The 15,300-nt window shown below is 44.7% G+C and overlaps 1 long non-coding RNA gene across 5 annotated transcripts; it reads right to left on the bottom strand.

Moving 5' to 3' along the window:
* Window positions 1–8,139: 8,139 nt before the first annotated feature.
* On the bottom strand, window positions 8,140–13,697 carry LOC134480860 (uncharacterized). Of its 5 annotated transcripts, XR_015632036.1 has the most exons (4): window positions 13,481–13,697; window positions 11,583–11,702; window positions 9,910–10,044; window positions 8,140–9,603 (listed from the first exon to the last, which is right to left on the bottom strand). It is a non-coding gene; the product is annotated as an uncharacterized LOC134480860 (long non-coding RNA). The 5 variants fall into 5 exon arrangements; XR_015632038.1 differs by lacking the exons at window positions 9,910–10,044; window positions 11,583–11,702; XR_015632034.1 differs by lacking the exons at window positions 8,140–9,603; window positions 9,910–10,044 and having other exon boundaries at window positions 11,262–11,702.
* Window positions 13,698–15,300: the final 1,603 nt, after the last annotated feature.

The following is a 15,300-nucleotide window of genomic DNA, read 5'->3' as shown; positions in this document are numbered from 1 at the left end:
CATGCTAGTACTCCTTGCTCAGTCTACAAAATTAGGACACGGGGGTTTGGAAACTAACACGTTGATGTTTGGTCACTCTGCACTTAAAAGAAAAATCTTATCATATTCGTTACCTGAGATTTATCAAATCTCCACCTTCAATAATGTCCAGCAAGCTTATCTATTATTGCCACCTAGAAGAGGTTCCTACCTCACAGTTTGAATCAGTATTCCGTTCAGAAAGTTAAACCTCTAGGTAGACACCATCGCCACTTTCTTAATTTTCTTTTTTTCTCTCCCCCTCCTTTTTTCTTGTTTCACTTTAGTTGTTTTTGTTGAGTGGACAGGGTCTCAAGGAAGCACTTAAACGCCTGATCTTCCTGCTTCCACTTCCCAAATGCGGAGATTACAGACATGTGCCACCACATGCAAAACTTTCCCTTTGTTGTCCTTGCCAGTGGGCGACTTTCATGGTGATTTCTTCATCTCCATGAACAAACTTTATCAAACTAGAGAAACAGAACTAAGCAAAAGGCACGACTGTCATTCTTTAACAAGTGCACTAGTTGTGATTCAGGTAGGTTGCTGCTGCTAATTGTTGGGCTGGGAACTCCAGTAAGGACAGAAGACTCATTGTATCCGCCACACTCAGTAAAGTCCTGTGCTTATTGCTAGCATGCATACGGTCATGCTTTGACTCTCAGTATTTATTGGTAAAAATTCATTGATAGTCGGTTTAAGTGAATATATGAGATGTCCAACAGATAATAGAACTGATCAAATTTTCCAAGACCTCTTGTACTAGTACTCAGGATTAAGGCAGGAGGATTGTTGTGAGTTTAAGAGAGGCTTAGGCTATGTAAGGAGTACCAGGCCAGCCTAGGTTATAGAATGAGAGCATGTCTCAAAAAACCAAAACAAGGACAACTTTCCTGTTCAAAAAACTTAAGACAAAAGAAAAAGAGAGATTAGCTTCACAATATCATACAAAAATCAGTCAAAAGAGTCTGATTCTTCCTGAAAATACTTGGGTCAAGCCTCCAAAACCAGGCGGCAACCCATGCATTCTGGATAACTTTAATAGTGACAATACTAGGGGCTGGAGAGATGGCTCAGTGGTTAAGAGCACTGACTGCTCTTCCAGAGGTCCTGAGTTCAATTCCCAGCAACCACATGGTTACTCACAACCATCCGTAATGGGATCTGATGCCCTCTTCCGGTGTGTGTCTGAAGACAGCTATAATGTACTCATATATAATAAATAAATAAATCTTTAAAAAAAACTTAGTTTTGTTCTATCTTGTATTGGTGTTGGGCATCAAATCCAGTGCCTTGTATATGATAAGGGCACTTTATAGTCCTGGAGAGGTGGTTTAAAAGTTAAGGCTCTTGCTGCTCAGATCAAAGTTCTGTTTCCAGCACCCATGTGGTTCACAACCTCCTGTAACTCCAGTTCCAGAGAACCCAACTCCTTCAGATCTCAGCTACGCACACATACACTCAGGCACACAACTCTTTACTACTGAGCTATTCTTCAAGCTCAAGACATTATTATTGAGGTCCTATTCCACTGCCAGGAATCCTGGTTTCTTTTTTTTTCACCTTCTTATTCTTGAATCTGGACCCTTGTATGTAACAAGCAAACCCTGTGAAGCTAGGAACCTACCCTCAGCTTCTCCAGCCCAGGTAAAGCAGCCCCTTTCCCTACAGACAGGCTTTCTCTGTCTTGACAGCTTTCTGGCTGTCTTGAAACTCAATCTGGAGACCAGGCTGGCCTTGAACTCCAGAGATCCAGCTGCCTCTGCTTCCCAAGTGCTGGGATTAGAGGGGTGCGCTACCATGCCCGGCTAAGTTACTTTTTTGATTTTTTTTTCTTTTTCTTTTTTTTCGGAGCTGGGGACCGAACCCAGGGCCTTGCGCTTGCTAGGCGAGCACTCGACCACTGAGCTAAATCCCCAACCCCTTTTTTGATTATTTTTAAGTCGGGGTCTTCTACATAAAATCCTTGGCCGTGAACTCTGCACGGTGCTTCAGCTCCCTAACTGCTGAGTTAACAGTCTCAACCATTTGTCTCAGGGTTTGAACACTGGGTTTCAGCACCAGATGAATTTAAAAAAGAAATATAAAGGAAAGGATATTACTGCTCCTAGGTGTGGTGGATGAGAAAGATTATTATAGATAAAAAAAGAAGAGCGTAGGGGGCTGGAGAGATGGCTCAGTGGTTAAGAGCATTGACTGATCTCCCAGAGGTCCTGAGCTCAATTCCCAGCAACCACATGGTGGCTCACAACCATCTGTAATGGGATCTGATGCCCTCTACTGGTGTGTCCGAAGACAGGGACAGTGTACTCACATTTATAAAATACATAATAAATCTTATTTTAAAAAAGAAAGAGCACCGCCAAAGGTAGAGACATCTGGGCAGTTCCAGATGGCAAAAGATTAAAAATGGCAGAAGTAACCAAAATGGCTGGATTACATAGGGTAGAGACTCTGGGGGAAGGGCAGCCCAGCCCCCAGTCTAAAGGGTTCTGGGGTACAGATGGGAACTGAGGAATGCAGGAAGAACCTGGTGGCTGGGTCGGCTTTGATTTGTTAACTAGGCACTTCAGCCTTTTGTCTAGGGGTTAGAGATTTGACTCGCAGCTCCACTCCAGCCACTCCTATCATGTTCTTGATTGGCGGTAGGAATTAGTGTCCCAAATATATTGCATTTCTAATTATCAAATCATGTGCCTGTCTGCACCAAATGCTGCCATTCCCCATCCCCACACAACCTGAATTCCACTCTCCAAGTAAATGCACTGGCTTTGCTCTTCCAGAAGACCCCAGCAGCACCTTCATGCCTGCTAACAACTGTAACTAGTTCCAGGGCATTGGACACCCTCCCACAGACATACGTGTAGGTACAACACCAACGCACATAAAATAAAAAAGAAAGAAATTCAGGGTGCCAAAACCTACCTTTGGCTTCTACGTAGCGAAGCATTGGTGGTTTTTGCTAATCTGAGAGTCTGCCAGGAGCAACGGTCAAATTTACAACCCTAAGATTTCTGTTTAACAATATCCGTTTTGAAAATTGTTAAGAGATTGGATGTGATGGTTTGTAATCCCAGCACTCTGGAGGCAGAAGCAGGAAGATGCCATAAATTTGAGGCCAGTTTGGTCCACATTGTGAGGTCCGGGCAGCCAGGACTATAGGAGACCAGGGCGGGGGATGGGGTGGGAACCAGGATGGGGGTGGGGTGGAAAGTGGACAGGTGTTTGGAATTAAATTGGCTTACTTCCCCCACTCCCCTCAAAGTAGCAATGTGTTGTTGTGCACAGTGCACAGCCTGCAATCCCAGCACACAAAGGCCTGAGACCTGAGGGCCTTGGAGGAGGATGGAGTGAGAACTCAGGAAAACAACAAAGAAACAAATCACAAGAAGTGTGGGGAAGAGTAAAGAAAATGTGACTTTGCAAAAATAAGAAGGGAGTTCAGACAAAGCCTGTCTCTCTGTTCTTTGCCCACAGTGTAACCGTGGGCAAACTGCCTAATGTCTGTGAAACCATTTAAAAAAACAAACAAACATGAAACTTATTATAGACTTACTTTACAGCACTTCTGCAGACAGGACAATAATGCCAGCAAATACTAGTTTATATATATCTATCTTGGCTATCCTGAAACTCACTCTGTAGACCAGGCTAGCCTCCAATTCAGATATTCACTTGCCTCTACTTCCCGAGAACTGAGATGAAAGACTGTGCCATCACCATTGCAGTTTAGATAGCTTTTTCTAAGATGTAATTTAAAGAGTGAGAAAGTATAGAACTTTTAAAACATTTCTCTCCACTCTGGTGTTGGGAATTCTTTGTTTCACTTGAATACAACCAACCTACCTTTCTTCCTTTCTTTCTTTCTTTCTTTCTTTCTTTCTTTCTTTCTTTCTTTCTTTCTTTCTCTCTCTCTCTCTCTCTCTCTCTCTCTCTCTTTCTCTCTTTCTCTCTTTCTCTCTTTCTCTCTGTTGTTGTTTTGAGACAGGGTTTCTCTAGAGATCTGCCTGCCTCTGTCTCCCAAGTGCTAAATTGAAGGCGTGTGCCACCACGGCCAGGTTTCGTTTTTTTAAAAGAAGATTTATTTTCATGTTTATTTCATGTATATGGTTGGCTGTGCACGTGTGGACCGTGTGCATGTAGTACCCTCGAAGACCAGTAGAGGGCGCCAGATCTCCGGGGAACTGGAGTTAACTGATGGCTGCGAGCTGCCCTGTGGGTCCTGGGAATGGAGCCTGGATCCTCTGGGAGAGCAGCCTGTGCTTGCTTGCTTGCCTGCCTTCCTCCCTCCCTCCCTCCCTCCCTCCCTCCCTCCCTTCCTTCCTTCCATCCTTCCTTCCTTCCATCCGTCCTCCCTCCCACTCTCTTTCTGTATGCTGTTTTATTGTAAGCCAATGTATATAAAATAATATAAAATATTTAAACCTTGAGAAAGAGAACTCTAAGACAAGTAGAAGACTGTATATTATAGGTATGCATATGTATATGTTCTAGATAAGCTTTTGTTCAGCCTTCAGATTATTTCTCTTGAGTATTCACTGGTTCTTAAAAAGTGGTTTGGGAAGCCTCAAGTTCTTGACTAAACCGAGGAGCAGGGTTTCTGGGGTCTGAGGAATTTGTGCTGGAAGACATTGCACTTAGCAGAGGGTCACGCTGAGCATCCTGCAGACAGACCTGAGTCTGCAGCTGTCCCTTCACAAGGTGGAGCCTGACCTCTGCCCTAGAAAAACCCAATTCAGGACAGTCACGTGACTTGTCAGTTGGAGGAGTGGCAGGTTGGGGGACAGCCAATTCAGTCAATGCTTTTCAGTCACTAGGTAGACCAGGGTGGTCCAGAACTCACAGAAATGTGTCTGCCCTTGCCTCTTGTGTGTCGGGTCTTTTAATTTTGAGACAGGGTCTCATATAGCCTGGGCAAGCTTCAGACTTAGTATAGCCAAGATACCTGTTAGGTCTCAAACCCGGGACTAATGGCTGAGGTATTACTTAACATATTAAAGCAGACACTGGCTATCATGATCTTCCAGCACTCCTCAGACCCTACCTGTTACACGGTCCCTCTCGGCTGGTGTACCCCACTTACTACCCTAAACCTCTCTAGCCCAGGGGCTTCCTGTCTTCCCTCTTATGTAATCCATTTTGTTTACTGGGTCTTTTCCTCTACCCTTTACTGTCCTGGCCTCTTGGTCTGACTACCCTCCCCACCCCCACCCCCATGGCTCAGGGGCATGCTTCCTCTAATTTTCCTGGATGTCTCTGCCTCTGGCTGTCTTCTCCCTTTTAGCTACAATAAATTTTCTCTTCCACCACAGGTAGGAGTAGGTCGGGTCCTCTTCCTTTCCCTTTATTTTTCCCATTCAATAATCTTGAATTCCTGATCCTCTGGTCTCACCCTCTAAAGAATTGGCTTCGAGCCACCAGCCCCAGTTTGGCCAGCTACCTGAAATTCAATTGTTAAAGATTTATTCATTTTGGGGTTTATTTTGGTGCTGTCTTATAAAAACATAATTCACTTAAGAGACATTTCTTCTCTCTAATCTTCTCTGGTTTGTTTGATTTTTCACATTGATTTCCTGGTAGAGTTTGACTAAAATATGCACTTTTAAACCATTTGCCTCTGACTTTGACTATTCTGGTCTTTTCCTTTCTTTTTTAAGTTGTGGGGTCTTTTTGACTTTAGAACTCATGTTCAGCCAGTTCTAAGACTTATACACATGTGCCAGTAGGTCTAGCTTTTTTAAAAATGTACATTGGTGTTTTGTCAGGTCCCCTGGAAGTGGAGGGAGTTGTGCTGAGAATTTTGGTTTTCTTTCTTCCTTCCTTTCTTTCTTTCTTTCTTTCTTTCTCTCTTTCTTTTTTTCTAAGAATTAAAGAATTATTTATTTTATGTATGTGAGTACACTGTAACTGTCTTCAGACACACCAGAAAAGGGCATCAGATACCGTTATAGATAGTTGTGAGCACCATGTGGTTGCTGGGAATTGAACTCAGGACCTCTGGAAGAGCAGTCAGTGCTCTTAACCACTGAGCCATCTCTCCAGCCAGGAGAATTTTGGTTTCTTAAAAAAACCCAGTTATATTATCCAGTTTTGTTTTAATCCCAGGTGTGGGAGGAGAGGCTGCTTCATAGCAGGTGACTGTTATTTGCTTCGTGCACTAGCACAGGTGTGATTTTTGCTATCTGTAGAGAATTTAATTCTGGGGACTCTGGAAAAGGTATAAATGGGAGAGTCCTGAGAGGACCTGCGGTGGCTGTTGCTTCTGTTGTCATTGTTGTGGTTTGTCAAGAGGTAATGAACAAAGAGACAGAAGTTGGAGATCTCCCGATGATGAAGATTGGACTTGCCCCAAGGAAGCCAAGGCCTCTAATCAGCAGGAAGTAGTCTAAGAGGTCTATACCACCTTTCCTTCTCACCATTTTTCTCTCCAACCTAGTGTTGGGGGTTGGAAGGGATTAGGGTGGAATAAGGGTTGGAGGGGTGGTAGATAAATAGAACCCAATAAAATAGAGAGAGAGAGAGAGAGAGAGAGAGAGAGAGAGAGAGAGAGAATAGGTCAGCATGGAATCGCGGTTGTGAGTTTCAATGTGGGTGCTAGAGTTTGAACCCTGGTCCTCTGGAGGAGTAGCTAATGCTCTTAACCACTGGGCCATCTCTCCAGACCTTAAATATATTTTATACACAAAGTCTGGAGGCGCTCTTAGCATATCTGCCTTCTGATGGGGACCTGTATGAAACCTCTGTGACAGGGTACTGGTGCCCAATATGCTTTGAGTAGCTTTGAGTGTGGATTGTTCCAGTTGGCCCTAACGTGTTAACAGATAAAACTTCCTAGGCAGGTTGGCACACTCATATAATGCCAGCATTTAGGAGGCTGAGGCAGGAGAATTATGAATTCCAGGGAAGGCTGAGCTATGTAATAAAACCCTAGCTTGGGCTGGAGACATGGCTCAGAGGTTAAGAGCACCGATTGCTCTTCCAGAGGTCCTGAGTTCAATTCCCAGCAACCACATGGTGGCTCACAGCCATCTGTAATGGGATCCGATGCCCTCTTCTGGTGTGTCTGAGGACAGCGACAGTGTACTCATATACAAAATAAATAAATCAATCTTTAAAAACAAAAACAAACAAACAAAAAAACCCCCTAACTTAAAGAAAAAGGACAAGGGAAAAGAGATGATTAATCAGTTATTTGAGCTCAGAGTTGGCCATGCAAAGGAAAATGGAAGTAGTATTACCAATGAGAAAATGTCTTTCAAGCAAAAATTTTACCTTTGGAAATGTGGTATCTACCATAGTGAGTCTGACAAGTTCCTGATGAGACCAGTGATGATATTAACATGATTTTAAAAAGTTTTTTTAAAAATGTAACTGGGGAGATGTCTCAGTGGTTAAGAGCATTTGTTGCTCTTGCAAAGGACCTGAGTTTGGTTTCCAATGCCTATGTTGGGTGGCTGAAAATAATTTGTAACTCTAGCCCCAGGGGATTCAACACTCTCTTCTGACTTCAGTGGGCATGTCTGTCTGTCTATCCACCTATTGTGTGTGTGTATATATATATATACACACACATATATACATATATATGTATAATGATGTGTGTGTGTGTGTGTGTGTGTGTATTCTCTCCTCACCCCATGTGTATAGTGTACATACCTGTGAAGTTAAGAGGACAACTTGTGGGAATTAGTTCTCTCCTTCCCCTTGTAACTCAGGTCATCAGGCTTCTTAGTGGTAAATGCACCTAGCCCCTGAGCTCTCTCACTAACCCCTCATGTGATTATTTTAAATTCAGGTCTAGAGAGATGGCTCAGTGGTTAAGAGCACTGGCTGCTCTTCCAGAGGTCCTGGGTTCAATTCCCAGCAACCACATGGTGGCTCACGACCATCTGGAATGGAATCCGATGCCCTCTTCTGGCCTGCAGATGTGCATGCAGATAGAGCACTCACATAAAATAAATAAGACTAGTGAAATACATCAGCGTGGGAACCAGACAGGCTATCACAGTAAGACAGGCTATCACACTGTGAGTCAGGCTGTGCTAGTGTAAGACTCTCAGAGAGAATCTTCCCTCAGGAGGGAGATCCTCAAGCCCCAATGACCAGTCCGAGTCCACCGGCTGCAATCTGCAAGAGGATTTTTTATTGATCAGGGAGCACAGGTACCTGTGGGCGTCCCAGTCAATTTGGAAGACTGGTGCGCCTAGCAGAACCAGGGACGGGTTTTTATAGGGCATTGGGGAGCAGAAGCAGGCTTACAGAAGCAGATGCATGGTTACAGGGATGTGATTGGTGGAGTAAATGAGGCATACGTGTATGTTACCTATTTTGGCTATAATCATAACAGTTGAGTTAGCAAAAAGTACATGGTGGTCAGGGCTTCCCGGGGGGTCAGGGACTGTTTCTTTTTCCCCGCCAGGTGGCCCATGGAGCAATGCCCATATTTTAGTCTAGTTTCTGCATTTTGTTTTCTTTTCTGGTCTGTTTCGTCTAAATGATGGGTCAGCTTGTCCCACATATCTAAAAACTTATTTTTTACTTCTATAGTTGAGGGCCTTGGGCTTGTACAATTCCCTTTCTGGGAGGGGGTCTTTCATTCCCCCATTTTCTTTTTGTCCTTGAGTGGAATCTTCCACTCAACTTGGTTAAGGTACCTCTGTTTTTTGTTGTTTTACCATCTGATACTGTTGTCTCAGCACAAAAGTTTGAATGACTGAAAGACTATATCTCTTATTATTCCTGTCTGATCTGCATAGAAACAACACTCTTCTTTTAGTGTAGCACACAGACTCCTTCTTTAAGGAATATCAGGTCTAATCTTTTCCTATTTTGAAGGACTACCTCTGAGAGGGAGGTTAGGTGTTCTTGGAGGTCAGCTAAAAAGTCTTTTTTTTTACTCTTTTCATATCTGAGTCAATGGCAGTTCTGAATTCTCTATAAGCCTTGCATTATAGGGCAACAGCAGATGTCCTTGTGCTGCCCTTGTAGCACCTAGATAGCCTTAAATAATTCTCAACTCTCTTTTGTGTCTTATAAGTCTTTAGCATCAGGATTCTAATCTGGACACTATCTGAACCTATATACCAAGGTCTTTTAGAACTTCTAAACTTATATAGATTGTGATCCCTGAGGCACAGTCCCAAGAAGTGTTAGGAGTACTAACATATGTAATGTTACATCATTTGTAATAAAAATCAAGCCTATCCTTACACCTATTCCGAGGGAACCCAGGGCAAACAGGCAAACATGAAATTCTTGTTTCTAAAACATACTCCTCAAGTGAGCATTATAGCAACCTCTCAATCACTTAAGTCTAGGGAGCTTTTTGAAGATCTGAGTGTCCCTCTAGGTCCCAGCTCTCAGCCCCAACAGCTAGTACGCTGCTGGTGAGGGCTGAGACTTGATGGCTGTCAGGGTGGTCAGCAGCACCAGGTACGGTCCTTTCCAGCGAGGCGCGAGTGTCTGGGCTCAGTGTAGCTGTAGTCTCCGACCTGGAACTGATGACATGTCTCAGGGGTCTCCGGGGCATAGGTTGCTGTCAGCTGTGAGCAGATTTCTTTCTGTATCACCTGTAGGTCTTTTAGCCTGGCATATAAATCATTATTACTATGACATGTTGGTTCAGTAACATCATCTAATATAGTCAGGGGAGCTGAGGCCCCATATAAGATCTCAAAGGGGGTAAAGCTGAATCTGGAAGGAATATTTCTTGCTCTGAAGAGAGCAAGAGGGAAGGAGTGTCACCCAGTCTGTGCCAGTCTCCATGGTTAATTTGGTCAGGGTCTCTTTTAGAGTCTTATTTATTTATTCTACCTGTCCTGAACTTTGAGGTCTGTAAATACAACGTAATTTTCAATCAACCTCTAAATACTTGGCCACACCCTGGCTTACCTTGGCAACGAAAGTAGGGCTGTTGTCTGACCAGATTACCTTGGGCACTCCAGACCTGTGGAAGATTTCTTCTAGTATCTTCTTGATGACTATTGAGGCCGTCTCTTGCTTGGTGGGGAAAGCTTCTACCTATTCCTGAAAAGATATCTATAAACACTAGGAGACATTTATAACCATATTTTCCTGGTTTTATCTCTGTGAAGTCCACTTCTCAGTAGTATCCAGGCCGTTCCCCACGGAGCCTCCTACCACAGTCAACTTTCCTGAAAACAGTTACCTTTTGGCATGGTATACATCAGTGCACTATCTGTTCCACGAGATACTTGAGACCTGTGACATAATATTTAGTTTTTGAAAATGTCTGGATGAGTTTGCTTACCCCTAAGTGAGTCTATTGATGCATTTGTTTTATCATGGCCTCTGCCTATTTTTGTAGCAGGATCTTCTTTCTCGTTGAGGTGTACCAGAGTCTCTTCCTCGGCCTGGCTGGGTCATGGAGGGCCCTTAACATAGCCAGAATCTCTTTTTTTCTTGCCCTCAGATGTCAGCAGGCCCCTCTGCTGATGGGCTGTAGCAAAGGCATACGTGCTGTCCACATAGATGTTAAGTCTCTTTCTTAGCCCAAGGGCTTTGGTGAGGGTAGCGAGCTCTACTCTCTGAGTAGTGGTGGCTTCTGGTAGGGCCTGAGCCCATATGACTCTGTTTCCATCTACCACTGCTGCCCCAGCCCATCTTTTTCCTTCTGTAAGAAGCTGCTCCCATCTATGAACCAGATGGCATCTACCCCCTCTGTTGGCTGATCAGTCCGATCTTTATGCCACTCCTGTGCTTTAGTGAGCACCTGCTGACAGTCATGAAGGGGGGTGTCTAGGTCAGGGTCCGGGAGCAGGGTTGCAGGGTTTAGACTCGTAGGGGCAGTCTGGAATCACAAGGAACAAGTGGGATACCCGGCCCACGCCAAGGTCCACTGTTCTTCGGGTAGTCCATGAGTATCATTTGTTGTCGGTAGTCCCCTGTACTCAAGGTCTTTTGCTGGACACTAGCCCATTTGGGCGTAGGAGCACAGAGTGTTGGGCCCCCGTATTCACAAAACAACTGGGCAGGCTTCCCTTCTATCTTTGCGGATAGCCAGCACTCTAGGACCAAGAGACTTGCCTTCCGGGCTGCTGGAGAGGCCCCTCTTGTTCTTCCTGGGGCAGTCCCTGACCCAGTGTCCTTTTTCCTTGCGATAGGCACACTGATCTTTAGCTAGGAATTCTCTTCTGTTGCCAGGTACTGTCTTCCTAGGTTCCCTAACTACTGTGGCCAGTATATATTCCTCTCCTGTCTTTTATCTCTCTTTAGCTCTCTAGCTTCTTTTTCCTTTTGTCTCTTTTCTTCCTTAGCTTCCTGCTCTTTTTACCTTCTTTCCTCTTTCTCTTCCTCAGTCTCTCTCTCATATCTTCTGCATCTTCCTCTACAGCTATTAGATGCTGTCCACTTATGTAACTACACTTCAACTTTACTTTCTCTGCAACTTACACTAACTCTCAGCAACTTAACTTAACCCTTTAAATTTCTGTAACTTTCTCTCTTTATATCTTTTCCTTATCTTAGCCAGATTGGTGGGGCATTTTCCAGCCCCTCGGAGACCCACCTTTGGAGCCTGGTGGCAGACCTGGAGCACTCCCTACCTTCAGGGGTATTCAAGTCAACAGTCAGGAGTGAGGGTCTTCCATCCATGTCTGGAACATTCTTTCTGGCCTCCAGTAGGATTCCGTCTTTCCTCAGTGGTAAAGAAGACCTGTAACAGTCTAGAGAATAGAGGTCCACTGAAGAGGACAAATAGCATTTAGTCACACAGCTAAACCAGGAGGACTTTTTGGGACAAAAAGGCCGTTGTAAAAAGAAGCACAAGCTTTGTGTCTGTGAAACAGAACGGCAAGCAGAGAGGGAGCTGATCTGTTACTGACTATCTCTCTGGACTTAAGAACTAATAACAAAAGGATGGAGAGATGGTTAGGACCTGGGTGCTAGATGCCAAGTGGCTGACAAAAGAATTGTAACCAGTTCACCTGGGACTTTCAGGACCTCAGTAGCAGCCCTTTACCAAACTGTCTCAGTGGGCTAAAGGCCCATGGAAAAGAAAACATTAATCCTGACCTTGGCCACAGCCAAAGCCCGAATTCTAAATTTTGACTGGCAAAACAAAGTTCATCACAGTTTGTTGTAGATTCCCTCCGAAACTATCTCAGGGGCTTCTCTGTCCCCCAACCTAGGGCATTTTGACCACAGGGGCAGGAACTGGCTGCTGTGGGGATAGGATCAAAGGCACTCTCCATGTCAATGATGACTAACAGGGAAGGTTATTTAATGTTGGAGATCAACTCCTCTCTTGGAATAGGGCCAGCAGATAAGGCAGGCTCCCTTAAAGAACTTCTCTTAATGAATGCTCTCCTTCTGTGAGCAAGTGTTGAAGATCTGGCCACTGAAAGCAGCAACTGGAATTATTATTTTTTTTCTCAGGGCCAAAAGTCTCATAAAAACAACCACTAACTCTATATTATCTTATTGTTGTCAAAGCGTCAACCCCGGCCGGCCTCATCACCTTGAAACTCCTCTTACGCTGACTTGGCCTGAGCTGCGCCACTGCCCACGCGCAGCCTGCAGCTTGCTAGCAGGCCTGCATGCTTGTCATCCTCAGCCCCTATATTTTCCTACTCTGTGCTGTCCCTTCCTTAGAAGCTGTGAATGTTTAAGCAACAGGGAGAATTTTTCTTCAGGATCTAAGGTAAAGCTTTCAGGCTCTTGTTAATACCTGCTTTAGACAGGGTCACTCACTAACCTGGAGTTCTTCATACACAACTGTTAACAGCAGCTAGAATGGACAAGGGGAGCAAAGGGAGGGGCATCTCTCCTTGGGGAGGAGGCTAAGAGAGAAAGATAAAACTCCCTAGCAGAAAACAATTTTTCTCAAGCAAATTATTTCCAAGTTAAGCACCAAGAGGACCAAGTAAAACTCCTTGACAAACAAAGCAAACAGTTTCATGATTTCAAACACAGTCGTCAGTCCAAGATTTTAAACACAGTCGTCTGTCCAAAGTCCAAAAACGAAACAAAAGCCAAAAAGACACTCGACAATACCACAGAAAACAAACCAGACAAACAAAACCAAGACAAAGCATCCTATAACCAATTTCCACAGATGTTCAAAGAAAATTAGGACACAAAGAAGACAAACAATTTCAACAGTCAGACAGACAGACGCACCGCGCGGCTTCGGTGTCAAACTGAAACCAAAAATTCAGACAGAGGTGACGAGGGTCCGGATCCTTCAGTGGATCCAGCTCTCTCCTCTCTCCTCCAACCCAAAACCACGTATCCTTCCGATACAGGCTGAGCCCCGAAAAACCGGGCTCTAAACACCCTTGGAACGTCTTCCAGGGCTGCGGGGGAGAAGTCCGAGCTCGTCAGCTCCTTCTCTGGCCCGCCCAAATACAAACGGTATAGACCCAAGCCAAGTAACTAAGCATTTACAGAACAAGTCACAAAGCAAGACAAGACAGGACAAGACTAACACTGGCCAGCTTACCTCCCGGTGGGTGGTCGGTGGTCTCTAGGCAGAGGATCTCCGATCCCGGACGAGCCCCCATATGTAAGACTCTCAGAGAGAATCTTCCCTCAGGAGGGAGATCCTCAAGCCCCAATGACTAGTCCGAGTCCACCGGCTGCAATCTGCAAGAGGATTTTTTATTGATCAGGGAGCACAGGTACCTGTGGGCGTCCCAGTCAATTTGGAAGACTGGTGCGCCTAGCAGAACCAGGGACGGGTTTTTATAGGGCATTGGGGAGCAGAAGCAGGCTTACAGAAGCAGATGCATGGTTACAGGGATGTGATTGGTGGAGTAAATGAGGCATACGTGTATGTTACCTATTTTGGCTATAATCATAACAGTTGAGTTAGCAAAAAGTACATGGTGGTCAGGGCTTCCCGGGGGGTCAGGGACTGTTTCTTTTTCCCCGCCAGGTGGCCCATGGAGCAATGCCCATATTTTAGTCTAGTTTCTGCATTTTGTTTTCTTTTCTGGTCTGTTTCGTCTAAATGATGGGTCAGCTTGTCCCACATATCTAAAAACTTATTTTTTACTTCTTTAGTTGAGGGCCTTGGGCTTGTACAATTCCCTTTCTGGGAGGGGGTCTTTCACTAGAACTCACTGTGTAGCCCATGCTGGCTTCAAAGGTGAGGCAGTCTTGGTGGTGCAGCTTCTGGAGAAGGGCTGTGATTGCGAGCATGACCTACCACCACATCTGACTTTTGGGCAGATGTTTTGGATACAGTTTCAGATTCTGTTTTGCACCCAACTTTTAAAGAACCAACACTTGGTGGGAGCTTGCAGTATAGCTCAGTGTTTAAGAGTGTCTGATTTGGGATTTAGCTTAGTGGTAGAGCGCTTGCCTAGCAAACGCAAGGCCCTGGGTTTGGTCCCCAGCTCTGAAAAAAAGAAGGAAAAAATAAAATAAAAGAGTGTGTGATGCTCTTACAGGACCAGGGTTTGGTTCCCAATATTTGCATTTGAATGAGTAACTCAAGTTGCCGGGAATCTGACATCCTCTGTAGTACAGCCACTTTAAGCTTATCCCCGAATAGTTTACAAATAATGAGACTCAGACGATGGATGGCTATTTTATTACAATTACTGGGGGGTAACCCCTAATCTAGTCTTTTAACTGTTGACCTGGATACTTCCCTAGCGGTGTACTCCAGATACTTGCTGTTTTTCCTGGCTATGTGTTCGTGGTACATCTCCCCTTCTGGCTTTCTCCTCCCCTTTCCCTCTTCTTCCTCTACCTGGTCTCTCCTCTCTCCTTTCTCTTCTCCCTCCCAACCAGGTAACTCAAACCCCACCCACTTCTAATCCCTCCAGTAATCGGCTGTAGTCAATTTTATTTAACCAATAGTTTGAAATCACAGAACGAGGTTTGCACAACAAAGCTTGTTTAACACGACAAGTCCCTTGTAAGTCCAGACCTTCCAGAATACAATTTAGCATTACAATACATAGCAACATAACCAACCCCTCAACAATCCTCTTCTGGCCCCCCTGGGTACCTGTATAAGCAAGTAGTACACATAAACACACACACACACACACACACACACACACACACACACACACACACACACGTCTTTACAAAGAAATCAGCACTTGTCAGCTGGGCATGATATGATAGTGCACCTGTATAGCCAGCACTTGCAAGGCTGAGGTAGGAGCACTGCGCATTTTGCATTTGAGGTAATCCTGATCTTGGGCCAGCCCAAGCTGGATAACAAGACTTTAATCTCAAAATGAAATCAGAGACAGAGATGGAGAGGGTATCCCCGCTGCTGGAGAAAGCTAAAAATACCCCCTT

Source organism: Rattus norvegicus, chromosome 10 (genome assembly GCF_021556685.1).
Source record: "Rattus norvegicus strain SHRSP/BbbUtx chromosome 10, alternate assembly SHRSP_T2T, whole genome shotgun sequence".
Classification (NCBI taxonomy): Eukaryota; Metazoa; Chordata; class Mammalia; order Rodentia; family Muridae; genus Rattus; species Rattus norvegicus.
The sequence above is the reverse complement of the archived record's forward strand: the minus strand, read 5'-3'. Positions and strand labels throughout refer to the sequence as shown.